The sequence below is a fragment of the Saccopteryx bilineata genome, chromosome 3 (genome assembly GCF_036850765.1).
Source record: "Saccopteryx bilineata isolate mSacBil1 chromosome 3, mSacBil1_pri_phased_curated, whole genome shotgun sequence".
Taxonomy (NCBI): domain Eukaryota; kingdom Metazoa; phylum Chordata; class Mammalia; order Chiroptera; family Emballonuridae; genus Saccopteryx; species Saccopteryx bilineata.
This window is the reverse complement of record NC_089492.1, coordinates 239,211,376-239,226,606: the sequence shown is the minus strand read 5'-3', so window position 1 is coordinate 239,226,606 and position 15,231 is coordinate 239,211,376. Positions and strand designations below refer to the sequence as shown.

The following is a 15,231-nucleotide window of genomic DNA, read 5'->3' as shown; positions in this document are numbered from 1 at the left end:
TGAAAATCTGTAAAATACTCCCACCCTTATTTTTTCCTACCCATATTTCAGAATAAGATAGCTAAATTTTCCTTCCTTCCTTCCTTCCTTCCTTCCTTCCTTCCTTCCTTCCTTCCTTCCTCCTCTCTCTTTTCTTTCCTTCCTCCCTCCTTCCCTCCTTCTTTTCCTTCCTTCCTTCCTCCTCTTTCTTTTCTTTCCTTCCTCCCTCCTTCCCTCCTTCTTTTCCTTCCTTCCTTCCTTCCTTCCTTCCTTCCTTCCTTCCTTCCTTCCTTCCTTCCTCCCTCCCTCCCTCCCTCCCTCCCTTCCTTTCTTCCTTCTCTACTTTTCACTTCACATTATGTATTTTTTTTTAGTGAGAGAATTTGGGAATTTTCTTGTTTAAAATATTACCACTGTTACTTTTTTTCCAATTACATTTGACATTCAATATTATTTTGTATTAGTTTCAGTTACTTTTATAACTAGGAAAACAGATCATCAAGAGCCCATATGTACCGTTGACCATTTAGTGGAGGAGAGATGTACAACAAATACTTTCAGCACCATATTTTGCATGACCGAAAAGAAACATTGTTATCCAAAGAATATAAAGTAGAGGGAGAGCCTGGGTTTTGGATTTAGACAATTCTAGATGCAAACTCTACTTCTCTCCCTCATACCTATGGAACCCCTGAGTAAATCAGTAAACTTGTCTCAGCTTTGCTTTTCTAAGCTCTACAATAAGGACAACACATAGAGCTGAGACTAAAATTTATCAGGTATTTGCTAAGATGTAAATGACTAAGAATTTAAAACAGTGGCTTTCAAACTCTGGTCTGCAGTCTTCTAGGGTTTCTAAGAGCCTTTCAAGAAGTCTGCAGTCTAAACTTTTTATAATTCTAGGACATCTGTCTTTTTTTGCTCTGTTGACTTTGCACTGAAGTACTGGGATTTAATAAGTGTGATTGTTTCCAGCTTTTGTGTTTCTGCAGAGATAAAAAAAAAAGAACAAATAACAAGAGAAGCTCTATTCTGGATGCCTTTTTATTTTGAAACATATGCATCTAATGTTTTTATAATTTAGTATTAATATCAACTTATTATTAATATTAACTGAGTAGCCTCTTTCTGAACCTTCCTCCAATTGAAAGTTTGAGACCTTGCTTTTAGGTCAACTGACAAATTACTACTATTAGACTCTTTCCTGTTCCTCCAAGATCACTGAATTCTTGAGTCTCCAAACACCCAAAATAGTTAATTATATATATAAAAAAAAGGTATTGGCCCTGGCCGGTTGGCTCAGCAGTAGAGCGTTGGCCTGGCGTGTGTGTGTGTGTGGGGGGGGACCCGGGTTCGATTCCCAGCCAGGGCACATAGGAGAGGCTCTCATTTACTTCTCCACCCCCCCTTCCTCTCTGTCTCTCTCTTCCCCTCCCGCAGCCAAGGCTCCATTGGAGCAAAGATGGCCCGGGCACTGGGGATGGCTCCTTGGCCTCTCCCCCAGGCGCTAGAGTGGCTCTGGTCTCAGCAGAGCGACGCCCTGGAGGGGCAGAGCATCGCTCCCTGGTGGGCAGAGCATCGCCCCTGGTGGGCGTGCCGGGTGGATCCTGGTCGGGCGCATGCGGGAGTCTGTCTGACTGTCTCTCCCCGTTTCTGGCTTCAGAAAAATACAAAAAAAAAAAAAAAAAAAAAGGTATTGATTTATTTTAGAGAGAGAGAGGAAGGGAGAGAAGGAGAGACAGAAACATCAATCCATTCCTGTATGTGCCCTGACCAGAGATCAGACCCCCCTCAACTTCAGTGTATTGGGACGATGCTCCAATCAACCAAGCCAACCAGCCAGGACCAAAATAGTTCATTTTTTTTATTGTGCGAGAGAAAGAGAGCTAGAGAGTGAGAAGGGAGAGAAAGAGAGAGAAAAAGAGAGATAAAGAGAGAGGCTATTTGTAGATTCAGAAGAATCTGAAATTGGGCCAGGCTGAAATTTAGATGAGCAGATGTAATGTTTATGAATAGTATTTAACTTTTTGACTTTCCCTGGAAAGGGTGTAAAGTAGAAAAAAAGTATAGTTTCTCTAAAAAATACTGTTTATAAACAGTCCATAATAACACAAAAATGTGCTTTACATTTTAAAGACAAATGAAAAGAGCTAAAAAAAAAATTACGCTAGTAAAATAATCACAACACTTGTCAAATAAATAAAGCCTACACTTAGAAAAGGTATCCAAAAATACAGATTAAAATGTGAACAATGGTTGCCTTTTAGATGATGACATTTTGAATGATTGTTTTTTTCTTACTGCTTCTCTCTCTTAAATACCTCAGTTCTGACACCAGTGTCAAGTAAGAGTAACCACTATTTTTCTTTTCTTTCTTTTCTTTTTTTTAAGAGAGAGAGACAGATAGGGACAGACAGACAAGAAGGGAGAGAGATGAGAAGCATCAACTCATAGTTGTGGCACCTTAGTTGTTTACTGATTGTTTTCTCATCTATGCCTTGACCAGGGGCTCCAACCGAGCCAGCGACCCCTTGCTCAAGCCAGGAGGAACCACTGTTTTATTGCTTTATGTCTTAGAGGCCACACCTATAACTAAAAACACAAGAATATCTTTCTCATTCTCTGCTTGGCTGCCAGCACTAATCAAGTGTATCCTCTTTCCCTATACATCTATTCTCATGACTAACACTGTTCAGGCCCCAGGGAAATACTTTTTCCACATTTCTTGCTCCACAAAAGGCAACTGTGTTCAAATGCTATAATGCTGGAGGCAACATCGAAGATAAACACTGCTTCAGAGTATGGAGAGGACTGGAGTTGCAAAATGTTTAGATAAGAAAAAAAAAACTTATCAAATCTTTTTGCTTAGAAATTACTGAATGCAACAGATTCTTAGATAGCAAAGAATCAAGCTGCAATACCGGTAGGCATTCACTTTCATGCTTTTGTTATTACTTGTGGTTTTTAGGTACCTACAAATTAGCATTGTATTTGCAGCCATTGTATGTGGCAGGTATTTCTAAAATGGCCTTGAATGATTTCCATTCTCTTGTGTAATCATCTCCCCTTGAGTGTGAGCTAGACTCAGTGAATTGTTTCTAATAAATGGAATACAGCAAAAATAATGAGATGTTACTTTCATGATTGGACTTGAAGACTATGACTTCCTTCTTGCTAGCAGACTTTCTCTATTGCTTTCTTGGCTCACATACTCCAATGAAACAAGGCGCTATTGTTGAAGAGGCCCATGAGGCAGAGAACTGAGAGTGGCTATGGCCACCTGCCAGCAAAGAACTAAGACTCTCAGTCCAACACCTGCAAAGAACTGAATCCTGCCAACAACCACTGAGTGAACTTGAAAGCACATTCTTCCCCCGTCATGCCTTCAGAAGATGTGGCTAACACCTTGATTGCAGCCTTGTCAGAGACCAGGAGGCAGGGGGCTCAACTTTGATACATAAAAGTTTTGTGGGGTTTTTTTAGAGTTTATTTATTGATTTTAAAGAGAGTATGTGCCTTGACCAGGCAAGCACAGGTCCTTGAACTGACAACCCCAGCATTCCAGGTCTATACTTTATCCACTGCACCAATACAGGTCAGGTTGATGCATGAAAGTTTTTAATTTTGATGAAGTCCAATTTCTCTGTTATTTTCTTTTTTGCTTATGTTTTTTTGTGTCATATCTTAGAAACCATTGCCAAGTCCAGGTCATGGAGATTTACTTGTATGGTTTCTTCTAAAAATTTATCATTTTAACTTTTATACTTACATCTTTGATCAATTTTTAGTTAACTTTTGAATATGGTATGAGGTAGGAATCCAACATTATTCTTTACACGTTGAAGAGTATTCTTTTGCCATTGAATGGTCTTAGCATGTACTGCTTTCTTTCAACATTAAAAAAAAAAATTTCGGCCCTGGCTGGTTGGCTCAGTGGTAGAGCGTCGGCCTGGCGTGCGGAAGTACCGGGTTCGATTCCCGGCCAAGGAACACAGGAGAGGCACCCATCTGCTTCTCCACCTCTCCCCCTCTTCTTCCTCTCTGTCTCTCTCTTCGCCTCCCGCAGCGAGGCTCCATTGGAGCAAAGATGGCCCGGGCACTGGGGATGGCTCCTTGGCCTCTGCCCCAGGCGCTGGAGTGGCTCTGGTTGTGGCAGAGCGATGCCCCGGAGGGGCAGAGCATCACCCCCTGGTGGGCAGAGCGTTGCACCCTGGTGGGCGTGCCGGGTGGATGCCGGTCAGGTGCATGCAGGAGTCTGTCTGACTGTCTCTCCCGTTTCCAGCTTCGGAAAAAAAAAAAAAAAAAGATTTCAAACTTTTAAAAAATTTATTGATTTTACAGAAAGAGGAAGGAGGAGAGAGAGAGAGAAAAACAGAAACATCAATCTGTTCCTTATGTGCCTTGACCTGGGATGGAACCAGGAACCTCTTCTCGGGCTAATGCACTAATCAACTGAGCTATAAAATTTGCACTTTTAACCATTTTTACTGTACCATTTAGTCATACTAAATATTCTTTTTTTTTTTTTAAGTGAGAGAGAGAAAGGAACAGACATACAGGAAGGAAGAGTCATCAGCTCATAGTTGTGGCATCTTAGTTGTTCATTGATTGCTTTCTCCTCTGTGCCTTGATGGGGTGGGGGGCTCCAGCAGTTCCAGTGACCTTTTGTTTAAGCTAGCGACGTTGGGCTCAAGCCATCGATCATGGGATCTTGTCTGTGATCCCATGTGCAAGTTGGTGACCTTGCACTCAAGCTGATGAGCCCATGCTCAAACCAGTGACCTTGGGGTTTTGAACCTGGTCCTCAGCATTTCAAGCAGACTCTTTCCACTGTACCACTGCCTGGTGAGGCAAATGCATTCATATGTATATGAATATATATATATATATATATATATGAAGACTTTATCTATTGATTTTAAAGATTTTATCCTATTGATTTCAAGAGAGAGGAGAGGGGTGAGGGGAGCCAGAAGCATCAACTCCTAGTAGTAGTTGCTTTTTGTATGTGTCCTGACAGGGCAAGCCTGGGGACATGAACCAGCAACCTCAGCATTCCAGGCTGATGCCCTCATACACTGCATAACCACAGGTAAAGCTAAATACATTCACATTATTGTGCAACAATTACCACCATCCATCTTCAGAACTTACGTCATCTAATAAAACTGAAACTCTGCCCATTAAATAATAGCTCTCCATTCCTCCCCGCCCCCCATCCCCTGGCAACCACTATTCTCCTGTCTGTCTCTGTGAATGTGACTACTCTAGGTACCTCATGTAAGTGGGATCAGATAGTATTTGTCTTTTTAGTGACTGGCTTATTTCACCCAGGATGGTGTCCTCAACATTCACCCATTTTGTAGCATGTGTCAGAATTTCTTATATTTAAAGGCTGAATAATATTTCATTGTATCCATATTTTGCTTATCCTTTCATCTGTTGATGACACTTGGGCTGCTTCCACCTTTTAGCTATTGTGAATAATGCTGCTATGACATGGGTGTACAGCATGCACTGTTTTCTTGTTTGGGAGAAAAACGTTTCCCAGAAGTTCCCCAGCTAATATCCTCTAACATCTTATTACCCGGAATTATGTTACATGTTCATCTCTAAACCAAGAAAGTGGGCCACGATATTTGATTTAAAATTTAAACTTTAGGCAAATCATAATACATACATGCCGTTTAGAACTTAGGGAAGTATCCCTATCCTGAAGCTCTTGGCTTTGAAGAGGAGTGTGCTGCCATTATAAGGGAAGGATGTGAGTGTTGCAAGCAAGTCGGTTACACTCTCTGCTGTCAAGATTAGTGAAAGCTACACACACAGGTTAGGGTGAATCACAAATTTACATCGGATTTTTGTTCTGAAACCTTGAGGCTAGTGAATACTATCTCATATTCCTGTCATCCTCATCATCTTTCCTTTTGTGTTCTCTCTTGTGCTTCCTTTCCCATGACTTAATCCCCCCACTACTTTTTTCCTTTGAAAATATTCCCATTCCTTCTCTGGTGCTCTTCTTTGCTACATTCTGATTCTCCTCATAGAGTTCTTGCATATTGGTTTTAAGAAATACTCTTCTCTGAAGATTCTGTTCCCCTACAACTTTCTGGAATTTATGCCTTTTAACCTTTTTGGACTCATTTATTCATGAACCCCACATCCACAGAAGAGTTCAGCTCTCTCATTATTTAGCGCTACATATAATTCGGCAGTCCTTTGTTTTAATGTAAAAATCCCATCCCTTAATGGATTTTATGTCATTTGCATATATCATTCTCTACCTAACCTCATCTCTGTCACATTTTGGCTGGCTGGTTACTGGCTCAGAATCCCATCCACACCTGGTTCACAATTTTATCCATGCCCATGGTTTCAACTATCATCTAAAGCTGGTAACTCCCCAAGCTACGTGCTCAGCTCAAATCTTTCTTTTAAGCTCTAAATCTAATTGCCTCCTGGGCATAGTTATCTGACATTTCCAAAGCTTTCCTAATTCAACACTTGGAAAGTTGAGAAACAGAGACCTGGAAGCCTTCCTGAATTCCTTCTTTCCTCATATCTCCTCTTTGATCTATTATCCTAATATTTCTGACTTTTTATAATTATATTTTGCTTTTTTTCTTATCACTATTTCAGATATCCCTTTATTCAAACCTGAAATACAAAAATAATCTCCCAATCTTTCTGGTCCAAATCATTCTCCATAATATTGCAACTAGCTGACTAAAATTTAATTGAATTATTCATTCCCTAAATCAGGTTAAAGTCCAAGATTCTTATCATAGTATAAAAGGTTCCTTTATGAAATAGCCTTAGTCTGTTTTTCCAGCCTTACATTGTATCACTCTCCCACTCTCATGCTCCAGTTATAATGAATTTATGGGTTACCATAAACTGGTTGGACTTCCTTCTGAAGCTAGTTATTTAGTTACCATTGTCATTTATGTTATTTTAGGATTTCCTCTAGAATCCCTTGAGAGTAACTGACACACCTTTTTCTCATAATATCTTGTCCACATCCCTATCATAATAACATTTATCACACTGTATTGGGGAACCATAAGTTTCTTTTTTTTTTTACAGGGACAGAGAGAGAGAGTCAGAGAGAAGGATAGACAGGGACAGACAGACAGGAATGGAGAGAGATTAGAAGCATCAATCATCAGTTTTTCCTTGTGACTCCTTAGTTGTTCATTGATTGCTTTCTCATATGTGCCTTGACCGCGGGCCTTCAGCAGACTGAGCAACCCCTTGCTCGAGCTAGCAACCTGGTGCTGGTGAGCTTTTTGCTCAAGCCAGGTGAGTCCGTGCTCAAGTTGACGACCTTGGGGTCTCAAACCTGGGTCCTCCGCATCTCAGTTCGATGCTCTATTCACTGCGCCACCTCCTGGTCAGGCGGGGAACCATAAGTTTCTTATCTGAATTTTCTTTCTATTTCTAGGATTTAGCACAGTGCTCAGGGTTAAATAAATACTAGCTGTCAATAGATCCTGTGCTGCATTTCAACCCTAAGGTTAATGTGTAGCACTTGAAAAGTGTAACTATGAAAGGACATGGGGGTTAGAAGGATATTGCATTTAGGAGGGAAGCTGAGTCAACTGAAGTTGCTTTCAAAATTATGGGGATACTGTGAATGATTGTAGGCTGAGATAAAGGGGGCAGCAGAGAGAGAGAAAGCTTGAAAATATAGGCAAGGTGATAGAGATAAGGTCACTTGGAAAGAAGAAAAAGTTTCACTAAATTTTGTTTAAAATAATTGCTTAGTCTTCCAAGTATTCACCTCATCAAGGCTGAGTTTAATTTATCTCAAAATAATATTGCTGATCAGGCATTCATTGTACACATTTAATAATTAAACAGAACTTTCATTTTTCCATAGGTCCCTAGGTAGAAGTTAAGGATCAAAAGTTTACTAACAAAAATCTGGAGCTCTGTTACAATCAGTGTACTACTAGAATGGCTAGTATATTTTCAAAGTATATGCATAGGATATGATGACATTTTAGAAAGGGCTAGACACTCAAGATAAATGTGTTTTATATACATATGTATATATACAGCAGTAAATTGTTGCTATTTTTCATTATTTTTAATGTAAAATTCTGATTAATCAAATATTCTGGTTGTAATAGCTATTTATTATATAATTGAAATTATTAATTTAAAACATAATAGCTTATGTTAAAACTACACAATATGAATAAGAAGGGAGTTTCAGGGCCTCAGACATCACTGGGAACTTCCAAAACACTTATGGAGTGTCAGTCAGTCTGCACAAAGTGCTGTGTTTAGTGCTGAGAGAGACACAGATGTTTAGGCTCCTGCCTTTTAAAAGGAATATGGGCTATTATAATAGAATTCCAATTAACCAAATGCACAAGTCATTATTAAAAGTCATTGTTATATACATCTTGCTTTCTATTCCATTCTGATAAAGGTCTTATCTTTAAGCCTTTTCCTTTAAGTCTTTCCTCATTACCAAAACTGGGCTTCAGAAAAGACTGTAGTGCCTAGACAGAGTGCTTTGACTCTAGCAGCACTCATGGTATATTCGTTGCACTGAAATGAACATTTTGTCCAATTTTAACTCTTGTGTTGGCAATTGGCTGAATTGGAAAGTCAAAGATATTTAGAGGAGAGACTATCGCTAAGCACTGCAGCTGCAAGAATCATTTTTAAAAACCTACATTCTGTTACATAAATTATGAATTCTTTAAACTCTCTTCCACATTCATTTACCCAATTGATCACTGAAACTGCTTTAGAAATATGGGTATCAAATATTTAGCATATTTTAAAGCTTCCTTACTAACATCCCTGATAAGTGGATGTAATTATGTGTTTATTTACTACAAACACCTATGAATAGCAGATAACCTAATTATAGTTTATCATTACTTCTGAATCATTCCAAAGGAAATATTTTCTCTCTCTCTGTTATTGTTTTGGTGCATGAGTATGGAAAGCAGCAGATTGTTTTCCATGATCATAGATTTTAAATATTTACTTGCTAGTGCTGCATTATTTAGCACACTGGAGTTGGAAAGCAGTTTGCATGGTAGCGGATGCCATGTCAGTATTACAGAATATAATTTCCCTCTGTGGCTTCTATGTGAAATCGTAGAAATGGAAACTATTCTAATCTGTTTTCTAACCAATTAAAATTTGTTTTGTGATAAATCCATAAAAAACCAATGCTTGTGGTATACACATACTTTTATTTTGTATAATTACCAAGTAGTTTATTTCAAGAGTCCAAGCATTATTTCTTTGATACACAATATCAAAAATAAAATATATTCATTATTGTAATTCAAGTCTTTTTTTTTTTTTTTTTGAGAAACAGAGACAGAGAGAGGGACAGACAGGCAGGAAGGGAGAGAGATGAGAAGCATCAATTCTTCATTGCAGCTCCTTAGTCTCCTTAGTTGTTCATTGATTGCTTTCTCATATGTGCCTTGATGGGGAGGGGAGGGAACTACAGCAGAGCGAGTGACCCCTTGCTCAAGCCAGTAACCTTGGGGGGCTTAAGTTAGCAACCTCGTGCTCAAGCTGGTGAGCCCGTGATCAAGCCGGAGACCTTAGGGTTTCGAACCTGGGTCCTTTTGTGTCCCAGTTCGACACTCTATCCACTGCGCCACCACCTGGTCAGGTTGTGATACAAGTCTTAAAGTAACAAAATATCCACACAGCTTGTTAGATGCATGTTATCTGTCTTAAGAAATCAAAACAGAGTTCTGTGTTTTAAAACATGGAACCACAGGCTATCTAATCAGTCAAGAAAAGAGTAATTTAGTTTGCTAAATCTAATAACTCTAATAAATGTTAATATTTTTTATTTTGTTACATCCTTTGAGTGATTGGTTACTTGGTTGCCCTACTACATAATAGAAAATAAATATTCTAGTTACCTGTTTTGGTGAGAATAATGAAAAAAATAAAGTAATTCAAACCATTTAACACATTAAAAATTGAAAAACATTTCAAAGTTAATTTTTAACTTTTAAATTCTGCATTCTGAAAGGTTTTCTTTCCTATATGATTTCACAGTCCGGTAGTAGAGCCTGTTAATTTTTAAATTTCTAACTTATATTAATAAGGGGAATGCAAGAGCTAAAATTTTAACTTGAGTGACTGATCTGATTACCCTTTGAAACCCCCAAATCCTTACTTACCTTTTTCTTTCCTTTATAAAAAAGTTGGGCGGGGCCTGTGGTGGCACAGTGGATAGAGTGTTGACCTGAAATGCTGAGGTAGCCAGTTTGAAACCTTGGTCTTGCCAGGTCAAGGCACATAAAACAGACAATCAATGAACAACTAAAGTGAAGTAACTATGACTTGAAAAAAAGTGTTGATTTGGAAATATAACCCCCATCTCCCCAGATTGCCAGTCATCCGAATAAAGCACCCGTAAAGATTTAATCTCTGTCTCTGAATTGGTGACAGGCAACACAAACTCTGATATATTTTTTTATTTTTAGATTTTTAAAAAATTCATTTTAGAGATAAAGACACACACACACACACACACACACACACACACACACACACACACGGGAGAGGAGCTGGAAGCATCAACTCCCATATGTGCCTTGATCAGGCAAGCCTAGGGTTTCCGCCGGGACCTCAGTGTTTCAGGTTGACACTTTATCCACTGTGCCACCACAGGTTAGGCAGAACTCCGATATATTTTCCGGTTTCATTATTACAGGTTTCCACGCAATTCAGGAGCATACATCTGGTAGTCTGTGCTCCAGCACAATCTTGCAGTACTACAAAATAACATGGGATTACACTTTGCAATAAATAGCATCTCCCAACACCACTTATCAGTGAGCATAAAAAATTCTCATTTTATAATAAGCCTTTGCAGATTGTCATGTGTTTCAATCCTTGAAAATAACCTAAATGTGGAAAATGAGTACACACATTCCTTGACTTTTTAAAAAATTTACCTATAGTTCCAACTATAGAGTACTTCACAATACGTGAAGGAAAGAATATTACTTTATGATTATTATTATTTTATTTTATTTTTTACCAAAGCTGTGCTTGTTAGAAAGGTCAACATTAGCCAGAGAGATAATGACTTCTCTAAAAACGTATTTGCGGTCTGATGGTGTTGGGGAGAGAGTGAAGACTGAGGGACGCAGTGCATCCTGGATCTTGAAGTTCCTGCGAGAAAGTGGGCGTGGCGTTGCTTGAAGTTCAATTGTTCAACAAGAACTCCTTGCAGGCAGAATGTGACAGATGGCTACTTTCCCTCGGTTCGCCGCTGGTCAGATTGGTGACTTCAGTGGCTAGGTGGCGGACAGGGGGCGAAAAAGGGATGGATGAAGTCAGCGGACCAGGAATTCGTAGGCGGCTGTTATTGCTGCCGCCAATCAAAGGAAGTTAGTGCCCGGAAGTGGCTCATCTATTAGGTCTGCAGGGAGGCCGGTCCTCTGACTACGGTGGCCCGGGAACTGGAAGTGCCTGTGGCGGCCGCGCTGTGGTCGGAGCCTCAGAGAGTGCGGGCAGTGTTGGTGGCGGCTTGCGCGGGAGCTGGACCTTCTCCCGGGTTGGTGGCTCCTGCACACTTCTTACATGTCTCCCATTCTGTTTCGGTGAGGGGGCCAGGGGAGTCAGGAAGAGGTGGGGGATTAGTGTCTTGATCCTCGAATGACTAGATTTCTTGGGTTTCTTGGGCGGCCCTGCCCTTAGAGGGGATCCTGTGGCCCACAGTGTGGTCTCTGAAGGTTTTGGTTCCTCCCTCCTTTCTAGTGTCATTTGCCTTCTCATTTGTCGCCTTTCTGGGCTCCAGAGGTAACACACCGTAAGCCTTCCCTGTGGGCAGCTGGGGAAGCTGTTCCCCCTTTTCTGGTGGCTTTTCTTAGGTGTCCAGGCACCACCACTTGTCCCCTGCACTATCGCATCCGTTTACCTCCTTTCCTATTTCTCCTCATTTAAGAAAATAAAAGAAAAGGGAACCCTCACCCCCCAAATCGGATTCCTGAGGTCGTAATTTTCTCATTCCTATTTCCCCCCTATTTGGCCTTTGTTACTGCTTCAGACCTTAACACACTCGTATGAATATCTTCATGCTTTCCCATACAGACTAACTTGCAATCACTTTTATTTGGTTCTCGCTTCACCCTCAATTCTTCCACTTCCATCCACATGTAAGGGCTTTTTAGGATGGAAACTCGAACATATGCGTGAGATGACTGGTGAAGACCAGAGACGTCAGTGGTCTACTCAGCATGTCTCTGAGTACTTAGTTTATCTAAAGGTTTCTTTGGCTTACATTTTCGTTTTGTATTGATTAGTTTCCCACAAGGAGTTCACTACTGCCTATAAATTTGAGGAGAATACGTGGCCGTACATCTCTTGGTATCTGAATTATAGATGGAATTTTTTTCTTTGCCTACCGGGAACATATGTCCCCTGTAGAATTTTTGCAATGATTGTATGTCAATTAATAATAATAGACTCGAGGGAATACTCTTTCCTCCTAGGTTGCTTGTGACTTGTAATTAGATTATGTCATTGAAAGTACCCAGCGGGATTAGAAAAGCTTTGAAAGTTTAAGTCTGTGTATGGCCTAGTTTACACATTAATAAGGCTTCTCCCCTGAAAAACGAAGAGCTTGTAATTAGTCCAATAATATGATGCTATGTTGAATTGTCAGTTCACTCATGGTAAAATTTTGGAAACAGTTTAAAGGTAAAAAGTAGACAATATAGAGAATTGTATAGTTTAGTAAAAACTTAAAAATAAAACCCACTTAACACATGTTCTATTCAATAAAATAAATGCAAATATAAAAAAAAATTTATTTGTTGTAGTTGTTATTGAGGTATTTCTGTATATTTGGACAGATCTGGTGAAACAGTATTGTATGCTATTCATTTATGTCTCAGAGACAGAAATTATTGTAGTTCCTGGCTTTTGGGGGACCATGTAACCCCAAACAAGCCTGCAGCTTTTCTATTCTGATTATTGTGCTGTAGAAATTTTAATACAGTTATCGGTTTTCTCTAAGCAAATATAATCTAATGTGTCAATAAAATATAAATTCTAATATTTGTACCCTGTCAAATTTGGATTATTTCTAATTAATCAGAAATGGTTTCAGCCATGCTTAATATTTTGGGGCTAAAGGAAATATTTCACAATTAATTTTACTCAGGAAATTCTTTATTGAATAATAAGAGGCTCAATGTTACACAGACTTTTAAAATATTTTCCCGAGATTTTATTCATTTAGTAGGCATTCATTGAATATAATGAGTTTATTTAAATTGTACATTTCATAGTATAGCAGTAGACTGGCTTTGGAGTCAGACTGCCTAGATTGAAGGTGTGTTTTGCTATTTACTACCAGTGTGACCTTACATAAGTTATCTCATTATTTTTAAGTCTGGTGGTTTTTTTTGTATTTTTTTTGTATTTTTCTGAAGTTGGAAACGGGGAGGCAGGCAGACAGACTCCTGCATGCGCCCACCTGGGATCCACCCAGCACGCCCACCAGGGGGCGATGCTCTGCCCATCTGGGGCATTGCTCTGTTGCAATCAGAGCCATTCTAGCGCCTGAGGCAGAGGCCACAGAACCATCCTCAGCGCCCGGGCAGACTGCTCCAATGGAGCCTTGGCTGCGGGAGGGGAAGAGAGAGACAGAGAGGAAGGAGGGGGGAGGGGTGGAGAAGCAGATGGGCGCTTCTCCTGTGTGCCCTGACCAGGAATTGAACCGTGGACTTCTACACACTGGGCCAATGCTCTACTGCTGAGCTAACTGGCCAGGGTATTTTTATTTTTAACCAGTCTTGCTGAACTTTGTACTTGCTTTTCGCTCTTATGGATAGGGTGAAGAAGTAATTATAAGCCCAGGTTTATAAGTGTAGGGTTTTGAACCAGCTATCTCAGTGTCCTAGGTTGGTGTTCTGCCCATTGCACCACCACATGCTAGGCATGGTTTTCTAATTCTCTTAATCCTCTTATGTTTGCTGATTATCTTCTCTAAAGAAGAGCTTTTTTTCCTCTTTTTTTTTTTTAGTATCACTATGTACCAAAGGATTCTTCAAAAAAAAAAATTATCCAGTGTGTTACAACTATTATTCTTATTGATGATTAAATTATCCCAAACTTCTTTAGTCCCTGGAAGCTGGTTCCTATGGCTTTTGTATAGGTCCACATTGGTATTGGGGCACATTCTTACTTTTTGTACAGTAAGATATTCCAGGTTCACTTTGTATATTACCTGTTGAGACCTGGAATAAGGCATTTTACCGTGGACCCTGGTTCATTTTAGTGGGAAATGGTAGTTAGAAACCAAGATTTGGGCACTGACTATACAGTTAACCCTTGAACAATGTAGGGTTTAGGGGTGATAACCCTTGTGCAGTTGAAAATGCACATATAACTTTTAACATCCCCCAAACCGAGCCATTTATAGCTTACTATTTATTGACTGGACACCTTACTGAAAACATAAACAGTCGTCTAACAAATATTTTGTGTGTTATATATATATATATATATATATATATATATATATACACACACACACACACTGTGTTTTTACAATAAAGTAAGCTAGAGAAAAAAATGTTAAGAAAATTATAACAACGAGAAAGTACATTTATAGCATTTATTGAAAAAGATTCACATATAAATATACCCATGCAGTTCAAACCAGTGTTAAGGGCCAAATGTTCTTGTGGCTACTGGGACATCATTGCTTTTAGGCCCTCTAAATGGGGACACACACATGTATCCCCCCCAAGCTCCACTGTTTTTTGAAGAAAGATGAGTTTTAGGAAACCTTCAATTCAAATTCAAAACCACAGACTTCATCTTCACCTTCTCTTAGTTTATATTGTATCTCCTTTTCATACAGGGAGAATTTTGGTTTTCAACTGCACCATTATATTTATTCATCTGATCTGTCCTTCAACACTTAAGATAGTTATTGAATTACTATGTTGAAACTCCCTCCAATAACAGATTTGCCAAGTAAAGATTTCTTTGCCATTTTATATCCTTTAGAATATATCTCACTAAACATGTATAGTCAAAGTTATTTGAATTATTTTTTTCTGTGTGATTGTTATCAATTTAAATATTCTTTTAGAATATTATGCTAAGCAAAATAAATCAGAAAAAGCTAAGAACTATATTATTTCACTTTTATGTGGAATATAAAACTGAAACTCATAGACACAGACAGCAGTATGGTGGTTACCAGAGGGAAGAGGGTGGCGAGGTAGG

The 15,231-nt window shown here is 39.3% G+C and overlaps 1 protein-coding gene across 5 annotated transcripts in view; it reads left to right on the top strand.

Moving 5' to 3' along the window:
• The first annotated feature begins 11,271 nt into the window (after positions 1 to 11,271).
• The window catches only part of ATG4C (autophagy related 4C cysteine peptidase), a 102,516-nt gene continuing 98,556 nt past the window's right edge, over positions 11,272 to 15,231 (top strand). For 3 of the 5 annotated variants that reach the window (XM_066269010.1, XM_066269008.1, XM_066269009.1), the window contains exon 1: positions 11,272 to 11,542. The gene's annotated coding sequence lies outside the window, so the exon portion shown is untranslated. Of the gene's footprint in view, positions 11,589 to 15,231 lie in introns of all 5 variants that reach the window. The other 2 variants (XM_066269007.1, XM_066269006.1) reach the window with 2 other exon arrangements.